We start from the raw sequence: 19,754 nt of genomic DNA, 5'->3' as shown, positions 1-19,754 counted from the left end.
GTCATCAAACATATGAAATACATTTCATTTTCATAAAAAATTATAAATCTATATTATTACAATTACAGCACCTTTAATAATCATTAATGTCACCCGCATTGCCTTTATATAGGGGAATAGGGGGAATGGTAAACCTGTGTAACCTGTGTGAGGTCAATATATAATGTTGCTGAGGTAACATTGTGATAAATTGCATATATCCTTGTTTTGAATGTGATATGAATTTTACCTGCCAAAGAAATATGTGCATATGTATCACCTGATATCTTGTTCCCAAAGGATTCCTTTATCAAGTTGAATTGGCGGAATGTATTGCTTTGATTGGAGTTATATACTGTATGACCCCAAAGGATATGTCATCACCTAATCATCACATCACTCCAAATGAAGGCTGAAATCAAAAAAAAAGTTGGATGTATGTACTGAAAACATGCTGCTTGACAAAGTCAATACATTTTGGAAGGATCAAATGTATTACCTTTAAGATATGAATAAAAGTATACTGCATGCCTGGGGTCAGATTTGACCCAGTTGGTCGCTTGAGGGTTAAAGTCATTATTCAACGTTTATGACAGTTTTCATCCAGCGGGGTTATCGGTGTCTCATCACCCAGGGAAAGATGTCTTTGGCCAGCATGGCTGACTGCATGTCATCACCCAGGGAAGGATAGTTTTGCTCAGCAGGGTTATCTGTGTCTCATACATGCTCTCATACTTCATCTGTGTCCGTTTGCACTTGCATGTGTGCATGTGTATGTGTGTGTGCGTCCACACCAGAGTCCATGGCTGATTTTGATGGTGGAATAGACCTCTGCCCTGTCTTCGGGTCCATTTGGGTTGAGATACAATCATACAGCAGGATAATGCTGTGCAAGGATTGAGGGAAGTGTGCAAAACACTATTGAAACATAATACATTTCAAACAGGGGAAATGGCCAATTGGCAAAGAAGTCCAATGACGTTAAAAAAGGGGGCCAGGCCTGTGACTGGCCAATAGAGAGGTCAAGGACAGATTGCTTGACTGTGGCCAACCCAGTGCCCTCCGCCCACTTCATTTATTCCCTCCATTTTTTAATGACAGCACCACCCCTCGATCGAAGTTCATCAAGGCTCCTTCATCAACACAATGCTTAATGTCACGCTGGAGATTAAAGGAGAGAATCGTGCCTTGGCACCAAACAGGCCTAAATACCAGCCTCTAAGCCCCTGCTGGGACGTGAGAGACAGGTTCCCTATTACACTGAAGAGGTGCTCCGCTTCCTTTTTAAGCGCCAGGCATTCTCACAATTGTGCAGTACGTGGTGTATGCTGTCCTAATTTTGAGTAAAAAAGAAGAATGGGGTTGATTCGACAACATTGTCACACTGAATTTTAAGACTGTAGCTGCACGCTAGCACTGAGTGCACAGAGGCACCTTTCCTCGGATTCATTTCACACGCGCAAATGATCATAAATTAAAAGGAAAATAAATCTTTGCTTTCACAATTCCCATCGGAAAACCAATCCCGGCTCTAAAAGATTTTTAAAATGGCCTCCATTACAGTGTTTCATCTTGGTTACTTACCTCAGTAATGGCTGTGTGTGGCATGCGTGCAGCTGGCAGTGTAATGTGGAGCAGACACTGGTTGGATGCCACAGACAGTCTGTCTCAAAGGTGGACGGGGAGCCTGCTGATGGGTCTTTGGGAAGACAGCAATAAGGCTGATTAATCAGCTTCAGAACGAGACCCGCCGCCTGGGTTAATGTGCGGAATAAAGTTTGATTTTCAGGGAAATAACTGCCATATTGGGGGCATGGTGGGGGTCACACCAGTAAGGGGTGAAGTAAAAAGGAGGGGAAGAAAAAAGACTGATATTAAAGTGTTTCACAGAGGGCTTTTTTCTCCTCAATTTCATTTTTAAAGCAGCCAATTATACATGTTCTGCTGGCATTGAGCATGAATCCATAATACCCAACATTATTGTAATTATTATTATTATTATTATTATTATTATTATTATTATTATTATTATTATTATTGCTATCACTATTATTATTATAACACTAATACTATTTCTTTTTCTATCCTTTTATGTACTTTTTGGTAGTGATCAATCACATCCTTGAATCATAAATGATATGCATTCTTTGAAATATAAATCTGCACTCAGTTAACAGAACATTGTAGAACTCATACCTATGGTTATTACTCCATAAGCATAAATAAATAAATAAATAAATAAATAAATAAATAAATAAATAAATAAATAAATAAAATAATTCACATTTAGTCATCTGTTTGGCATGACATGTTTTGTTTGACAATATTTATTTCATTTAATAATTAATGGCTACTCATCATTTTTTGTATACAACAGGAAATCAATGATGTTAGCTATAATCCTTAGTCAAAATATAAACATATCCCATAACACAGAATGCTCTTTAACTCTTAATGTATAATTTGTATGCTATATTAGTTTACATTTCATTTCATGTTTATAATGTTTGTACATATAGGGAGGGGTACAATAGATTCATTAGTAAAATAAAGAACAACAAAGAAAAAATAGTGAGATTTTTTTTCTCTCGCTGATGTTCTAGACTTGCTGCCCACTTTCCAGATTTCTAGGCAGGGCAGCAAGGTTCTGACGGATATTTCAAAATAAGTGTTGTTACAGTTGTTAGAAAAATATTTACTTTAATATAGAGTACATAGCAGTAGCTTCACTGTAGACAGTTATTGAGTTAAGGGCAAATTCACAGCATGTGAAAGTTTGCTGTGTGGGAAGGTCCTCCTTCACTGCTGAAAGAGCAGTGTTTTCTTTAGACATAGTTCTGAAGCAGAAACAAGCAGTGCAGTTTGTCCAAACTGAACATTTTTTGAAAACATAATTGACCTGCATTGACAGAATTAGTTTTGGAGGACAAATGTGTCATATTTACGTTATCTCAGAGCAAACCTGGAATTGAAAGAGAATGTTCCCTTGTGTTCTGAAAGCCTTCTTTGTTGACGGGTTGTTTCGCCCTCCTATTAAGGGCCACATACACCAGCCCTTCAGACCTTGGGGGTGAGAAATTGTCAGGAAGTTTAGATAGCCTGCTTGTCACTGTACCACAATGGGTCATCTGAAACTACTCAGGATGTGGAGAGGGAAGAGCTGGTTTTTCATAGACCATTCAGGTGCATCGATCAAACTGTCCCTCAGTTTCTTTCAGGTCAACTTTAGCCAAATCCATAGTTATAGAATTTTTCTCCAAGGATCATAAGGAAATTTTGTTCACAAATAAATAAATAGAACTACTGCCACTACTGCTACTGCCACTATAACTACTACTACTACAACTACTACTACTACTACTACTACTACATTACATTACATTATTGGCATTTGGCAGACGCTCTTATCCAGAGCGACGTACAACAAAGTGCATACCCATAACCAGGGATAAGTTCGCTGAAAGACCCTAGAGGGAAGTACAATTTCAACTACTACTACTAATAATAATAATAATAATAATAATAATAATAATAGTAATCATATATATTATATGATAATGTATATAATAAATAATTATTTGCTCTAATAAATATCCAGCTATGTAAACTAAATATACGTGAAATGGATTTGAGCTTTTTTTAAGTTGCTCCACCTGAATACTGAATGCCTAAAAGTATTAAATCACAATGATGGCATGTATAATAATTCAATTAGATTCTGAAAATTGGAATGATAATTCTCAGATCATGCTGAAGAATTAATAAACAGAGAATTATCATTCAAATTTTCTTCGATTTATATTTACTTCCAATAAAACTTTTCAGTGTGGACTTATGTCTGGATTGTAAACTTGGCGTGTGCGGACAAAGCCATCCTCATTTCATTGTCGCCAGGAAACTAAAAGAATTAATGAGGGCCATTTTGTTTCTCTCTGTGACAGTAATACTGTTTTCTGCGCTTCATGTGTGTTGTTTAAATCTTGAGGAGCTCATGAATATCTTGGCTAAAAACTTAAGAAAACAGGAATGTCGATCTTTCAGGCTTAGTTGTAATCCTTCTCCTAGATTCAGGTGTAACTGAATTGTGAGTCTGTTATAAGCACAAACATATCTCCACAGAGTATTCTTATTTCATTTTAAACCCACTGATCAAATCCCAATTCAAAGCATATCTTTTAAGCTATGCAGATGGAATTCATTTTTTTGTGGATATATAACTAAAGCTCTCTTATCTGTATCAAACACATGAAGCATGTATCTGCAGTAGCAGTTTCAGCGAGACTCTTTTTCAAGCACCTCAGGCAAGCCTAATCTTGCATCCACAGATAAGAGGACATTTCCAAGCTTGTTTAAAATGTTCCAGAACTTTCCTTCTGATCATGTTTGTATGAGTTTACCCTCTTCCCATCTATTTCCTGGACATCGTCGCAGAAGGTGAATGACAGGTCATCTCCATTGTCTGTCATTTTGAATCCAGAAAGGTCTTAAAGTAAGACCAGCCTGTTTCTTTCGTGTTCATTTGTAGATAATCAAGTCAGCTTCACCCTCTAATTTTATTTATTAATTTTTTCTTTCTTTTTACAACAGTGGTCCCGCAATGAAATGAAACTGTGACTTGTTGAATCTGAGAAGACGAATGATGCTAGACGTGCCAGAGCACCAGGCAGCAATTATGTCTTCTTTAAAACAATTTTCACAGAATACATATTCATAGCCAGGACACATTTAATTGCCGCTGAATTTCACAAATGCTTTTTTGGAAATGCAGTACTTCGAAATGAGAAGTGCTGAATTGCGTTATGGCCAGGATTATTGATATGGTGTTATAAACAATGGGTATGTCTCATTGTCTATTAAGTTAAGATTTAGGTTAATTGCTTTCTAACCTAAATCTTAACTTTGCAACCTCATAACTTAAATTCAATTGTTGGTATTACTTACCAAATATGTCAAGCAGAATTTACATATACCAAATAGAGTATGGAAAAAAGAGGAACTGGTTGCTTCATTAAAAGATGCGGGGTAAGAGCTATTTGTAGATGCTCAGACTAAATTCATGCCATACAACGAGAATCTATGTGGCATATGAACTGCAATGATAGAGCAGGGATATCTATTTTTTCAGGCTTTACTTTTTCTTACTGCATATTTTCAAGAACAATCCCTAAACTCCATAACACACCCAACACATGCATTCCTTAATACTTAAATACTTTTTTAAAATGTGCTCATATCAGAATGTAGTAACATTTTCAGAGCAAAGTAAACTCTGATTTAATAATTGTAACTCTCATAAGGTACATTTGATAAATGATAACCAATAGCAATTTAAATGTGTGGTCTAGTCAAACCACACAGCAGCAGAATCCTGAATATATCGAACAGTATGGTCCCAGTTAATATAGTGAAACTGAGACTGGGAGTAAGAATGGGGAAGAGTGGAGAGGACACAGGAGCTGTGTAAAAAGGCATCTATGACTCTAGCTATGAACTTTGTTTCAAAACGTTATTCAATCTCTGTCCATTGATCTCAATACTGCAGATATATGTGCTTGGTAATTCAGAAATATAGTACAATATTCGAGGACTTCAGCTACAATTTCATGAATATTTCCTTTCCTGATTTAATACAAGAAAGCTAATGCACTAATTCAAATATTTAATTGATTGGAATTAAATATATTAAATACATAATTAATACTGCAAAAACTGACAAATGGTAAATGTAAATGGGAAGTCTAAATTACTGACAAGCAAATACATCATTTCGCTGCTCTTTAGTAACCAAACATAAAAATGCATTTACTCAGGTACGTCTTTTGTGTTTCAGTGTGGTCCACTTCACAGTACGAATTAAAAATAATAAAAAGTGAATAATTTGTGCTACCAATTTATATTATCAAAATTAATTTTGTTGCATAAACATTCTTTTTTTCTTAATATTTCAGAATGCATATATGTATAAAAAGCCAAGACCATTTATTTAAATACAATTTATGAATGACTTGAACCAACAGTATTAGACAAATATGTTTGTCTTTGTTCCATGTTTCCACTGGTAGAAATACACAGCCTCGTAGCATACCGAATGCCTGTTTTGGCATTGGCATCCTGAATACGGCCAGCTACTGATCTGTGGTAAATGGACCCAGGAATGTCTTCAGATGTGAGGCATTGAAATAGCCATGCCTGGGTCCCCTCAGTCCCAACGAGACCACACTGGGGGAGAGAGTGATGTTTTTCCCACCGCTGAAAGCACTGACGTACAGTACACTCACACAGCGTTCCCCCTGTACCTGTGTAGCTGTCTCCCTCCTCCTGAAAGGCCTCATTAGCCACACTGCTAATCGAGTGAAGCTCAGCGGCGGATCAAAGCTAAGCGATACGGCTATAAAGCTGCTGCTTCTGTCTTTCCTGTCAGATCAGAAGCACATTGTTGCAGTTACACAGTGTTTATTTAGCAGTGTGATAGCATATGTTTATTCCTCCAAATAAATGCATGATCGCTCATACACACGCGCACACACACACAAACACATGTGCACGCACACGCACACACACACACACCCTAAAACTCTGAAAGAGGACAAATGTCATGTGCTCTCGTTGTACTGAACACCATAAATATAATATTGGAAATCAAAAAAATATATAGTTGTTTATTCTCACAGAAGGAAGCAATAGCTAATTCCCCAGAATTACATTAATCAGCATGTTTTCAGGAATAATAAGCTCTCAGGTACAAAATGAAGATTTGTTTTTAGATATATGACTGAGATACATGAAGAAAAAGTGAGAAAGATGACTCTGCCGCCCAGCCTCAGAGAAAGCCAGAGACACAACCATGATAATGATGGTGATTAAGAACATTCATTTTATCATCACAAATATCACTATAAGAGTATGATAACAATAATACAATGAAATGCCACGACATATTATGTGCGGAAATAAATATCAAAATTTTTTTTATATTTTTTATTTAATTTAATATTTAATCAAACTCACATACTCACACGCACGCACACACACACACACACACACACACACACACACACACACACACAGAACAGAAATTAATTGGAAAGGTTATTCAATTGAATAATAGCAATATTGAATGCTTATAGATAGTTTTTTTAGTTCGATATTATATCATTGATGAAATCCTAATAATAAATATGCTTGTTCAATAAAATATTAATACTGAAATAATACAATCATTATTTCAAATTGAACTCTTTAATGTTCTTTGATTGAGTTCCATATTATATATTTTTAACTGCAGATAGTTGAATAATTCATACAAAATGTAAGAATCAGTGAGACGATTTTTATACGACTCATTTCCCGTTCTTATTGAGCTGCAGAAGGACACCTTTTCAGGCCATGTATTTATTTAGAGGAGCTGTAAAATGAACATTTACAAAGAACCACCCAATGAGAAAAATATAAGAGATTAATATAACACATTACCCACACTTTCTGCGAGCAAATGCTATGAAACAATAAAACTTTTCAAAATTGATGCATGTTAAATACAATCTGACTTGAATACTTATTTAAATAGCAGTGATTATTGTTGCAAAAAGAAAAATGGTTTAACTATAGTTGCTGTTATGGCATCATTTGCTGAATGCAAGGGAAATCATCTCCAAACAAAAACTAGAATGAAAATGCTGATATTTTCACATTGTATTTTACACCTTTTTTGAATGGAATTGTACACAATAAATGTTATAAATGAATGGATACATACACAAACATTTGACAAACAGACTTGCATGCTTGTTTTTGAATTATATATTTATCATTTATAATTATGTATATATAAATAATCATAAAAATAATTATTATCAGTTCTATTATTATAATTATAATAATTCTTAAAATTATAATTATTTTTTATATTTTTGGAATTATTATTATTGTAGTTGTTGATGCTATAAACAATTGTCTATGGAAATCCACATTTTTATTTGCAATTGCAAAATGTGAAAATATTATTTCCTATATATATATATATTATACATTACTTATAAGCTGTTTAATAATGATAACATTATATGTTTTTAGGTTTTCAAAATTTTAATCATGTCAATCAATTCAAGCAAAGTGTATAAGAGGACCCTCCCCCATATCTCTCTCACTGTCTCGCTCTCTGATTGGGTATTACTGTCTAACAATTAATGTTTAACAGTCTATAGTATTTTCTGAAATAAAGGTGGAAACTCAAATGAAAAATGAATGTTATCTATGGCTGCGAATGGCAGCACACTGACACCCAGGCTGATAATGTGAAATAAAGAGAGATGGGTGTGGATAGACTCTCCTCCTCTGACCCGTTCTCTATACACAGGTAGTGATATGAAGGCGGTGCATATTAAACCCCAGGAAGCCCCCGTGGGATCATTAGCAATAGGAGGAGAGGAGGTGTTATCAATCGCAGAGCAATGGTGGGCACAGCATCCCCAGGGCCAAAGCTGGGGGCCTATTGTGAATTTTGTGCGATAAAAATCACCTTCATATTTCCCAACCTAATGGGCATGATGAAATCCAAGGCAAGGATAGAGAAAAAGAGAGAGAGAAAGAGAGAGAGAGAGAGAGAGATAGAGAGAGAGAGAGAGAGAGAGAGAGAGAGAGAGAGAGAGAGAGAGAGAATCTTTCTGGAGGTTGTAGGCATGGGTATGCAATAGGGGGTGGGGGCATAGAATGGGATTTCGAGGGTTTGGGGGAGGAGGGGGGTAAAGTAGACATTTTAAAAAGCAAGCTGTGGGGTTGCTGTTTTCAGTTCTTTCACTGTGTCTCCATTGTTGCCAACAGCAGGATTCCATCAAAAAATCATAAACAGTGACAGACGCAATAGATTTAGGAAGAAGAATAATCAAAGGGCACCAAATCAATGTATGGTCCAACCTATTATTACAGTCATACTTATTATTTCACATTGAAAAGCAACACACCTGTTTGTTGGTTAGTTTGCACTTTCTAGAAATTAACTTTAAAAATGTATCAATTAATTAGTAGTGACCAACGATCTTCAATAAATAACCAGCAGCAATGTCCATGAATAATAATAATAATAATAATAATAATAATAATAATAATAATAATTATTATTATTATTATTATTATTATTATTATTATTATTATTATTATTATTGCATATACAGTGCAAGGATATACAGCTTTACTGTTTTGTGTTTTTTGTGTGCGTTTTATTTCTGGCTAGGCCAGTTTAGGAGATACAGGCACCTAGGGCGAACACTTTCATGGTGCGGGGAACATCAGAAAAATCTCTGTGATTAACCAGCACGCTTATTCACTGGCAGGACTTAAATCTGCTGGAATATTATTGGCACACATCTAACGTTAGACAAACAAAGAAACAAACAAAAAAAGAAAGAAAATACAGAGGAAGAAATTGACGTGTGATTTATAGAGCTGCCGTGTCTGAGACAGGTCTAGCCCTTAGGCTGAACATATGCAGTTCCACTGCTCAGAGCGACAGCTTCTGATTTACCTGCCGTTAATGAGACGTTGGCAGCCTCTGATGTCAGAGGAGAACAAACAACGCACAAATATAGCCTACTTAGTTTCTTCTAATAATGCGGCTGCATGATTAAAATAATCTATCGTCCGTTTTAATATAATATTCAAGCTTGAGGCTTTAAAAAAAGGAGAGAAATATTTCTAGATTTATTCGCCACACCAAAATATCGGTCGTAACACAAACGCGTGCCTACAATCAGACAGAAGGAATCACGTGATTAGAGCACTCGTCTGTACAGTGGTGTTTTTAACATGGAAATTGACTTTGATCCCATCCGCACAGGTCGACGCATCCTTGGAAGAGGTGCCGCTGCTACGGACATGGAAAAATGAACCTCGGGTTCCTAATGACGTGGCCGTTTTCATCCTACTTACCCCCTTCAACATACAGTTCAAAAAAGTTACAGAATTTATGTATAGACTCAGACACTCTCTTCACCATGGTAATGTGACACGATATAAATTTTATATTCTAACCGAAATGAACGAAAATGTGTATGCCCAATTTCAATTAATATGTTAAAAACAATAAATTAGCATCTCAAGTTATTTTCTTCTCTTTTACAATGTCATCTAATGTTATAGCAACATTTACCTGGTTTTAGTTGGGGTTATACTGCAAGTGTACTCTCACTGTCAGCAGTAATGAACCTGAATGACATGATTAAGCATTTAAGCATATCAAACCCCTGAAGACAAAAGTAAATTATATTAAAAAGATCAAAAGAAGACAGACAAGAGAAATCAGATAAATGACTTCAGTAATGAGAGTTTGACAGACTGAGGGAATTGCATTCATCACTGCTGCCATCTCAAAATGCAGTATTGTAAGTGTTGAAGGCTGATGACTTTGTCAATGAAACCAGAGGCTATGGAACATGAAATGAAATATAAATATGGAAATAACAAAAAATAAAAACCAAGCAAAAGTGTGTGATATTGGTTGCACTAAAAAAAATGGAATATCAACACAGTGAAAAAAAAAAAAAAAATTGTCCACCAAGAGCAGTAAGAGTAATGTATGATGTAATCAACAAGTTTCAGTGTGTCAAATGTTTGTGAACGTCATGTGTGTCTGTGAGTGCTTTTGCATGTGCATGTGTGATCTATAATGTGAGGTGTGTGTGTGTGTGTGTGTGTGTGTGTGTATACTGTATGTGTATAATGTAGGTACGTTCAGTATATGAGCACGTTTAATGTGTGTGTATGTGTGATGTATAATTTGAGTGTCCAGTTTGTGAGCATGTGTATGTCACCAGCTCTGCAGGGAGACTCTGGTGGACATGTTATGTGTGTATATGTGTGTGTGATATATAATGTGAGGTATGTGTATGTGTGTGTGATATATAATGTGAGGTATGTGTATGTGTGTGTGATATATAATGTGAGGTATGTGTATGTGTGTGTGATATATAATGTGAGGTGAGTTTATGTGTGTGTGCGTGTGTATGTGTGTGTGATATATAATGAGAGCTGTGTATATATGTGTGTGTGTGTGTGTGTGTGTGTATGCGTATGTCACCAGCTCTGCGGGGAGACTCTGCTGGACGTGTTATGGGTGGGCGGTCTTTGTTTGTCAGGATTTGTTTTGTCCAGTTTGCTGGTGTCCCCCTTTCTCTGCTCCAGGCTGCTGGGACCCTGACCCCTGGATCGGCCCCTCAGAGAGCCTCCTTTTTAGGCTGACCTGGGATCTCCTTCCCCCTCCCACCGGCAGCATCCCATTCACACCCATAGATAACTTTATTCATCTGCTACTTCATTGTATCCAGTTGAATGGGGGGTGGGGGGTTGGTTAGGTTTTTTTTTTGTATGCAGACACTCTAGTGTCTTGAACAAGGGGAGTAACGTCTTAATATCTTCATTTGGGATGGAAAAGGGAAAAATAAATCTTGCCGATTGAGCCATAGTCAGGCTTCAGACTGCACACACAGCTGGTGACGTATTCCGCTTCAGCTTGCATTCAAATACTGAATAAATACAAAAAGTAATATCATGAAATGTTATGTTTAAGAGAGAGCTAAAACTTTCATCGAGACTTTAATGAATTAACAGTGACTGGTGATGGTCCTTACCATCTCAAGCTCGCAAGCATGTTCACCGCCAGTACCAGAACTGCATTATGTGCCATTACCATCATTACTGCCATCAATCAAATAAAAAGAAGATTTTACTGACTACACTCTCTCTGGTGTTTCTTATTGTTCATAAATGTGCTGCACACCACAAGGCCATCTTAAAATCGGGAATTGGAAGTTTTTATTTGACAGATAATTTCTAATGAACTGATTAATTAATTACATACGCACACTTAAATGCAATAACATGTATTATCTGAAGGAGAGCTAGCCACTCTCTCTCTCTGAGCAGGTGTCCTGTTCGTCAGCCAGGCCAGAGGTATTGTTTGTGAGCATCTGTCTGTTTGGCAGGTGGAGACGGTGGGTGTGTTTTGTCCTGCTAACCGCTAGCACACTGTCCCAGCCCACCCTGCTCTGGCTGCCACCCTCTCCACATGTCTTGTGACAGGAACCAGAGTGAAAACACACACCGCCATCCGTCACAACACCGAGGCTATCTGTGTGTGTGAGGAGGCATGTTTACAAGCATGTGTGTGCAATGAATGTGGCATGCTATATGTAATAGAGCATGTAAGAGAAACATTGTGTGCATGTCTACATATGTATATATCTGTGTATTAACTGTTTGTGCATGTGTTCATGTACAGTATATATGTGTGCATATGCATGTGACTGTGTGTAGTGCATATTTTGCATTGTGCCTACTTATTTCTCTTTGAAAGACCACACTTCTAACATACAGCAAAATACAATTTTAATGGCAGCAATAGAACAAATTTTACAATCTTCAAATTAAGCTATCCGTCTGTTCTCACCAGAATAAGAAGACCTTACAATCTGAAACTTTGTACTTATAAAAGACAACTGTTCATTTTGATGTGTGAAACAAGACTTCAAATACTTAAAAAGAGACTTTGTTGAAGGTCAGGTTAGGTTAGTGTGAGATGTGTGCATAATAATTATGTTGCATCCACAGTGAGGTCTTCAGGGGGTAATGCATCCCTCAAGCTTTGCACTGCTTAACAACATAATAGATACATTTTTTTGTCACCAACACATTTTTTTCTCAACGCTAACTTCCCCGAGCTTGTGTTATCTGAGCTGGAAACACGTCTCACTTAATTAAATGTGTTAATCATAGTATAGGACTGACTGCCAGTGCAAGAACACATTGCTCCCTCAAAATAATGTCTAAAAATGCAATGTGAGTTCACACACGTTGTTTGTGTGAAACTGCCCCATAATATAAGGCTGGTCAAAACTATTCAAAAATGCAGAGGAAGGAGATTAAAGACAAGCTGAAAATTCACTTAACCATATGAACACTATAATATAGTATAGTATATATTCCATACAATTTATAAATTGTAGTACTTGTGTATTTTCACTCGATAGCTTTTTCCCATCCACTTCCTGGATAATGATTTGAATTTAAATTTTCATGTCATGTCTCCAATCAATATCCTTTCCACACTGCAATGTGCATCCTCATTTGACATCCCGCTCCTCATTTGATGTCAGTCAAATCGACTCCCCGCCCTTCAAAAACATTTCTGGAAAGATCCGTTTCTGAAAGAATGTACTGTTCTAACTTCCGCCTTTACGTAGAATGCACTTTGCTCTCAACTTAAACTGTCAACCTACTGTTAAACTCAAACTATAATATGTGCTATATTTTCCACATTTTTTTTATTTTTTTATAGTTTGTTAAATTATTTGGACTGATGAAACATCCAGAAACATTCTGAATTTCTTATTTGAATTGTTCATGTTTTAATGGTCTGGAAAGTTACTTTTGATAATTTTGAGCTCTACCAATGTGTTTTTTTTATTTTTATGAGAACTTGCATTTATTTGCAGTTGAGTACAAAATAGGAAATCAATGTCATACTTTCTTTTGCTGGACCTGTGATTAGGAATGCATTTAGAGTAGTTTTTCAAACTCCTGTCCTGGGTGTGATTCATCTCTTAAATGCCAAATAATTTATTGGCAAATGAGTCCACAATGCTTTATTTCAAAGACCTAACTTAGTTTCTGATTGAAAGCAAACCACTGTGACTCTTTGGGTCTAGAGATTGATATCCCTGATTTAAGGCAAGACAACCAGATTTCACAGCACACATTTGCTCAAGCTGGGAGAGGTCTCATATCTGAGATTTTATTGGACTAGAGGGCAGAATTTCTGAATGATTCACCAACAGGTCCAAATGTGTGTGCTGTGAAGCACCATTGCTGTTTGGGGGGGGGGGGGGGGGGGGGGGGTTGGGGTAGAATGGGTATCTTTAAAAGAGAGAAGTTTATACATTAGCGCTGTAGTTGCAAAGCACTGTTGATATTCAAATGATTATTGTGCAAAATCTGGGATAAGCTGAAGAGTGAGAGCCTCTTTTAAGTGCCTACAACTATTGCTAATTCCTCTCACCATTGTGGGAAGCACAAAGGACCTAATCCCGTTTCACTTTTCCAGAAAACTCCGGCTATTTTCCCTCGCATAAACCAACATCACTCCCTCCAGCCACAGCTGAGCAGGCTTGAGAAAAGGACTTCTGTGTGTGTGTGTGTGTGCGTGCGAGCGTGTATGTGTGGGGGTGTGCGTGTTTGTGTGCGTGTGTGTGCATGCCAGCAAGCATGCATGTGTGTGTGTGTGTGTATGTGTGTGCATGTGTGTGTGTGTGCGTGTGAGTGTGTGTGTGCATGCGTGTGCGTGCGTGTGTGTGTGAGTGTGTGTATGTGTGTGTGTATGTGTGCATGTGTGTGTGTGTGCATGCGTATGCGTGCATGTGTGTGTGAGTGCGCGTGTGTGTGTGTGTGTGTGCTCTAAAGCTTTTGTGTTACTGGCCAGGACTGAGCAGGAACCTAAAGTGGTCCCAGTAGGCTCCAACCACTTACAGGCAGAGAAATACAGAAATAAACGGTTTAGGGTCATAAAAATAGCTCATTCTTAATGTCCAATTTATTAAACCTATCCGTAGAAGGATTTCTCCTTTTCTGTTTTGCCAGCAAATGTATTTCTTTTGACAGGAAATAAGTTCAATAATATTTTTGCTTCCTTTACTCCACTGCCCATCCCCCACACTATTAATTCATACTCTAGGCGAGGTAAGTCTGCCAAGCAGTTGCCCTTTCCTACATGTGTTGTGGATCCTTTAATAAAATATTTATAAATGTCCATGGTCACAGATCATCAAAGTAACTTCATTAATCATATTTTAATCAGAACTTTGAGCACAGCTGAATTTTTTCATAATTTCATTTTATTCATTTTGAGCCCTTGTGGATGGACTTGTGGGTGCACCAAAGGTCACACCTTCAGAAAAAAAGCCATCTGAAACATTTTGCAGAAATCTCACTTTAAAGAACAAAAATGTTGTCTGTCTACTGTCTTCTTAAAAAAGATATGTGCATTGCCTTCAAGCCATGGAACACTTTGAGGAGCACCCTTGGGTACTGCAAGTGTTTGGCCTTATCTGTCTCTGTATGGGCAGGGAAAAAATGTACAGTATATATCAATTCCAAAATAAACAATTTGTCCAAAAATGTATAGATATGACACAAACAATGTGTGGGAGGTGTGTGTTTTTTGAAAGCAGCTATTCAACATTAAAAAAGTGAGCAATCGATGCCATATGTGAAATACATACACGCAAGTACATATTTTAAATACATGCATTGAAAAAAATGAAACTCGGGACTGCATATATCCCAATTAATAAAAGCAAGATATGTTGTGTTGGAGGTATTGTTTTCTAATTTGAATTAAAATAAATTGAGTAGACTGGATGAGAAAGTTATGAAGTAGGTGAAAAGTTTATATAAATGTAGCAACTGATTGTCTAGTATTTCTAGGGTTCGACGTGTGGGCGTCCCCAAAACTACTGTGTCCTCAAAATATACAGCATCCATTAAACATACTGCAGACTGCACAACATAATGCCATGCTATTTTGAAACAGTATGAAAGTGTTGTAAGACACCCTCTCATGGAATAAAACACCCATGCCTCTTCCTCTGTGATTTATTAGACTGATTGGACCCAAAGATGCTAGTGTTCTCACGGTCTGCATTCGGGAACACACCACATACTAATATAAGTAAGCAGTATGTTTAGTAGACGTATTTTGAGGACACAGTAGTTAGCTGTTTCAGACATGACCCAGGTGTTACAGGTAGTGGGACCCCTGACCCCTGCCTGTTCTGAAAGGTGACTTCATTGTTTGGCAAAGCAGGAGATTGGCTGGAGCTTTCTTCCTCCATTAGTAGAAGGCATGTCCCCTGTCAGTCAGACCCTGTGAAGCCTCTCGTTCATTGCTGATAAAGGCCTCCTCGCACTGCTGCATTGCTCCAACGTGACAGGCCAATCACGATGGCCTAGCTGTCGGCACAACTGTCCAACCAGAAACTCACCACTAAAGCAATTTGCAAGTGAGCTAGCAGTTGGGGTAAAGCCTCTCACCCATATTTGCATATTTAAAGGGATACTTTTTTAACTTTAGCTTCATACGATAGATCGGAGGATTTCACCTCAAGAAACATTTCATAACATTAATCAGTTTTGCCTGTACATTGGAAGCACCCATCCATAAAACATCTGGATGGAATGTGGAATATCTTGCGACTTATGAAGGCAAAATAAAACTTCCCTGGTTGTATTTTAAATGTATATATCAGATTTTTAATCTGATTGGTTATTGTGCCATATCCCTCACCCATGTTCATTGCCAGCTGTCCCATCATACCTTGCGGCCTCTCATTGGAAATGTCAGAGGATGTGTGGCTGTACCCTCAAGCTGATACAGTGGGATCAGCTGTGAAGGAAATGCTAAATACCAGGTTCATGGCCCAGCCATTAGTGGACCACTGTTGCACCGATTTACAAAATGCAGCAGGATGACAGCTGGCACCAATGGTGGTCTGAAAGTCCTGTATATTGAATCCCTGATTGATAGACCTAATGCTTCCCAAATACAAATTAATGCTACAAATTTATATTATGCCTTTTTTTAAAACACCTTATTTGAATTGACATTGAAAAAAGTACAATGGGCAGGATTAACCATTGTTCTTAACCTTGATTCACGAATAAATTCAAAATTGTCCGTGCTTGTCATTTGAAATCGGGAAAATGTTTATCGTAGTTTGAAAGAAAAAATAACTGGGATGTATTGATGAGCTCTGGTAGAATGTCTTGTAAGAGGGAAACAATGGCACGTGAAAAGACAATGAGACATTCTCCAGGGGTGGCTCTATTGGTTCTCTTCCTATTTTCTTCCTTGAAGTAAACTCATAAAACGAACATTAAAAGTGTAAAACAAACATCTTTTCCATGTGTTCTTGTTCTCTTTTAATAGCTCTACCTGGGGAACACGCTTCTGATGGTCAGCGTCTTTATCAAAGTGTAATCTTTATTGATCACTCGGAAGAACTCCCCCGCTTGCAGACCTGGTTACAAAAATGTCCCTTTAACTCTCGGCCAGAATCCCCTTGCCTACCAGCTTACTTTGTTGTTGTTTTTGTTGTCTTCTTTTCAAAATGCAGAGAGGGTTCCCCTTTTTTTGTTCCAGTTTGCAGGGAAATGTTCCTGATCTTTCCAAGATGGAGACTGTCCTGTCCTGCCCTTGATGGTTTGAAGATCCTCCCCAGTGTTTTACCCACAATCCCACTGGAGTTAACATGCTCACAGCAACCGCATTCGTGTATCCACCTACTGGGAATGAGTACACCTGGGGCTACGTCTTTCATTGGCCACATAGAGTGGCTGCAGTGAATGTACTTTTAATAATGAAACGCCCTTACTCATATTGGAAATATGTGGAAAAACATGAACTTTCTTTTGTCATCTTAAAAAAAAGTTTTGGTTTCACTGTTAGAAGTAGTAGCATTGCAGGCCTGTTTATTGCATGCCGGCTGAACTTTGCCGGTGCAAACTTGAAAGCATTGGTTTATGTTATATTTGCATGTGTGTATGTATATTGCAGCAGCAAAGGGCCACTTCAATAAACAAGCCTTAGGGTGTTGTTTGCAACAGAATGCCCCGCTCTGCTTCAAAACTGTCGAGGACACAGGATTCTACAGCGGAAGGTCATGGCTTCGAATCCCGAGTGGGATCTGCTGTTCCCTGATGCCACCATTAGTGAGATTCACTCGACCAGAATTCTCAAATAAGGCTTGAGGGGATTTCAGTTAAGGTTGCGCAAAATATCAAGACATCAAGCATTCACCATAGATTTAGACAGTAAATTACGTAGACTCGAAACAAACATTTGTGTAAAACAACATTGAAAAGAAGCAAAGGTGTGCTGTAGAGACATAGCATAATATTGCTTTAGACATGAAGTGGGTGGAACAGACCTGTGCCAAAATTATCTCCCCAATAAAGGTTTCACAATTATTGGCACCCCTGGTTTAATACAAAGAACTATACAAAAAAAAGGGAACATGGAATATTGGAGGTATGAATTCACCAGATGATTTATTTTATTAAATGTTTCCCTCTGATTACCGTAATGGTTTGATTAATGGAGCAAGCACACTTTTCTAATGCAGAGAAATAGCCTTTTGAGGATGGAATTCATGCAGTCCAGCAGATCCAAATAGGAAGTGGAGCTTTCACTGAATGATTATTTGGATGTTGTCTGTGTTCCAAATCAGAGAAAAGGCATGCCCCTTGTTAGGATGTCCCCTGGCTTCCAGCAAATGGGGTCCACTGTGCATTGTGGTGCTGTCAGTAAGTAGTTTGGTCCCTGTCAATCCAAATAGCATAGACTAGAAAAAGTGAGAATCCAAGAATAACAATGAAAAGATTGTGTAATCTTGATAAAGTGCATTTTTATGCAAAGAAAAAAGAAGCAATGCTTTATTGTCACATACTTTCCAAAGTGCCCTTTATCAATAAACTGTCCCAACATCATTGTGTTTATGGAAATGTAACATAAAATGTGCACCAACAACAGTCCCATTAAGCTCAAATAACTTATTATATGTATTAAGGCCTAAGCTACTGTGATAAGTTCTTATACCCAGGTGGCCATCAAAATGGCTGCTTCTCTTATCAGGTGTACACTTAAGTGGAAATAAAGGGGGCCTGGTTAAGAAGGCATTCATCCGTGAGTTTAATTAATATTAAAAGAGTGGCAGACACAATATCCCCTGCTGTATTTGAAATCTTAACCCCCAGAAACCCTCATTAGGAATGCTTTTCATATCTTTCGCCTGCACAAGTCTAATCGGACGTGCGTGCCTATGACCAGGTGGAATACAGTGCTAATTCGCCGATCAGGCAGGGTATGTGTTAAGGCAGGTGAGACAAGCGGAGCGTACTGTTTGGGGCTAGATTCTGACCTGACAGGGATTGCTTGGCCGGGTGTTAATTAGGACGGTGGGCCAGTCCGCTGGTGTTCGGCATTGTCATAACAGAGCAGCATTCAGTTGTTTTCTGCATAAATCACCTGGCTGGTCTATTGTGTTCAACCCCCCTGTGCTATTTATTCCAGGGACAATATTAGTGGATCAATTAACTGATTATAGATTTGCTCAAAGCACATCAAATTCCATTCCATATTTTGAATGAATTACTAATGAAGGATAATGCTTGTATGTGTGTGTTCATGTGTGCATTTCAATATTTAGACATACTGTCTGTATTTATTCAAATGTATATAAAAAGCATGCTATTGTAGTGTCAGGGACATTGTCTGTCATTTCTAACTTATGCTTGAATCAATGCAACATGTTCCACCTCAGGTTACTGAAGAACTTTCACTGAACACAAGTTACTGAAGAACTTTCACTGTAAACAATTTCCTGAACTTTCACTCAAACCAGCCTGTCTGGCACCAACAATCATTCCACGGGCAAAGTCACTTAGATCATATTTCTTCCCCATTCTGACATTTGGTCTGAAAAACGTCTGCATGCTTTTATGCATTTAGTTGCTGCCACATGATTGGCTGATTAAATATTTGCGGGCCTTAAGGTCCTTACACACCGGACGCGTATTTTTCGCGCGAATAATTCGCACGAAAAAATATTTTTTAGAACTGCTGGTTTCCTATGAGTCCTTACACACCGGACGCGAATATTTCGCCGCGAAAAAACGACGGGTTTTTTTTCGCATCCAGGAGCGAAACTTCTGAAGTTTCGTGCTGCGAATAA

This window comes from Conger conger, chromosome 6 (genome assembly GCF_963514075.1).
Source record: "Conger conger chromosome 6, fConCon1.1, whole genome shotgun sequence".
NCBI classification, from domain to species: domain Eukaryota; kingdom Metazoa; phylum Chordata; class Actinopteri; order Anguilliformes; family Congridae; genus Conger; species Conger conger.
This window is presented reverse-complemented; position numbering follows the sequence as displayed.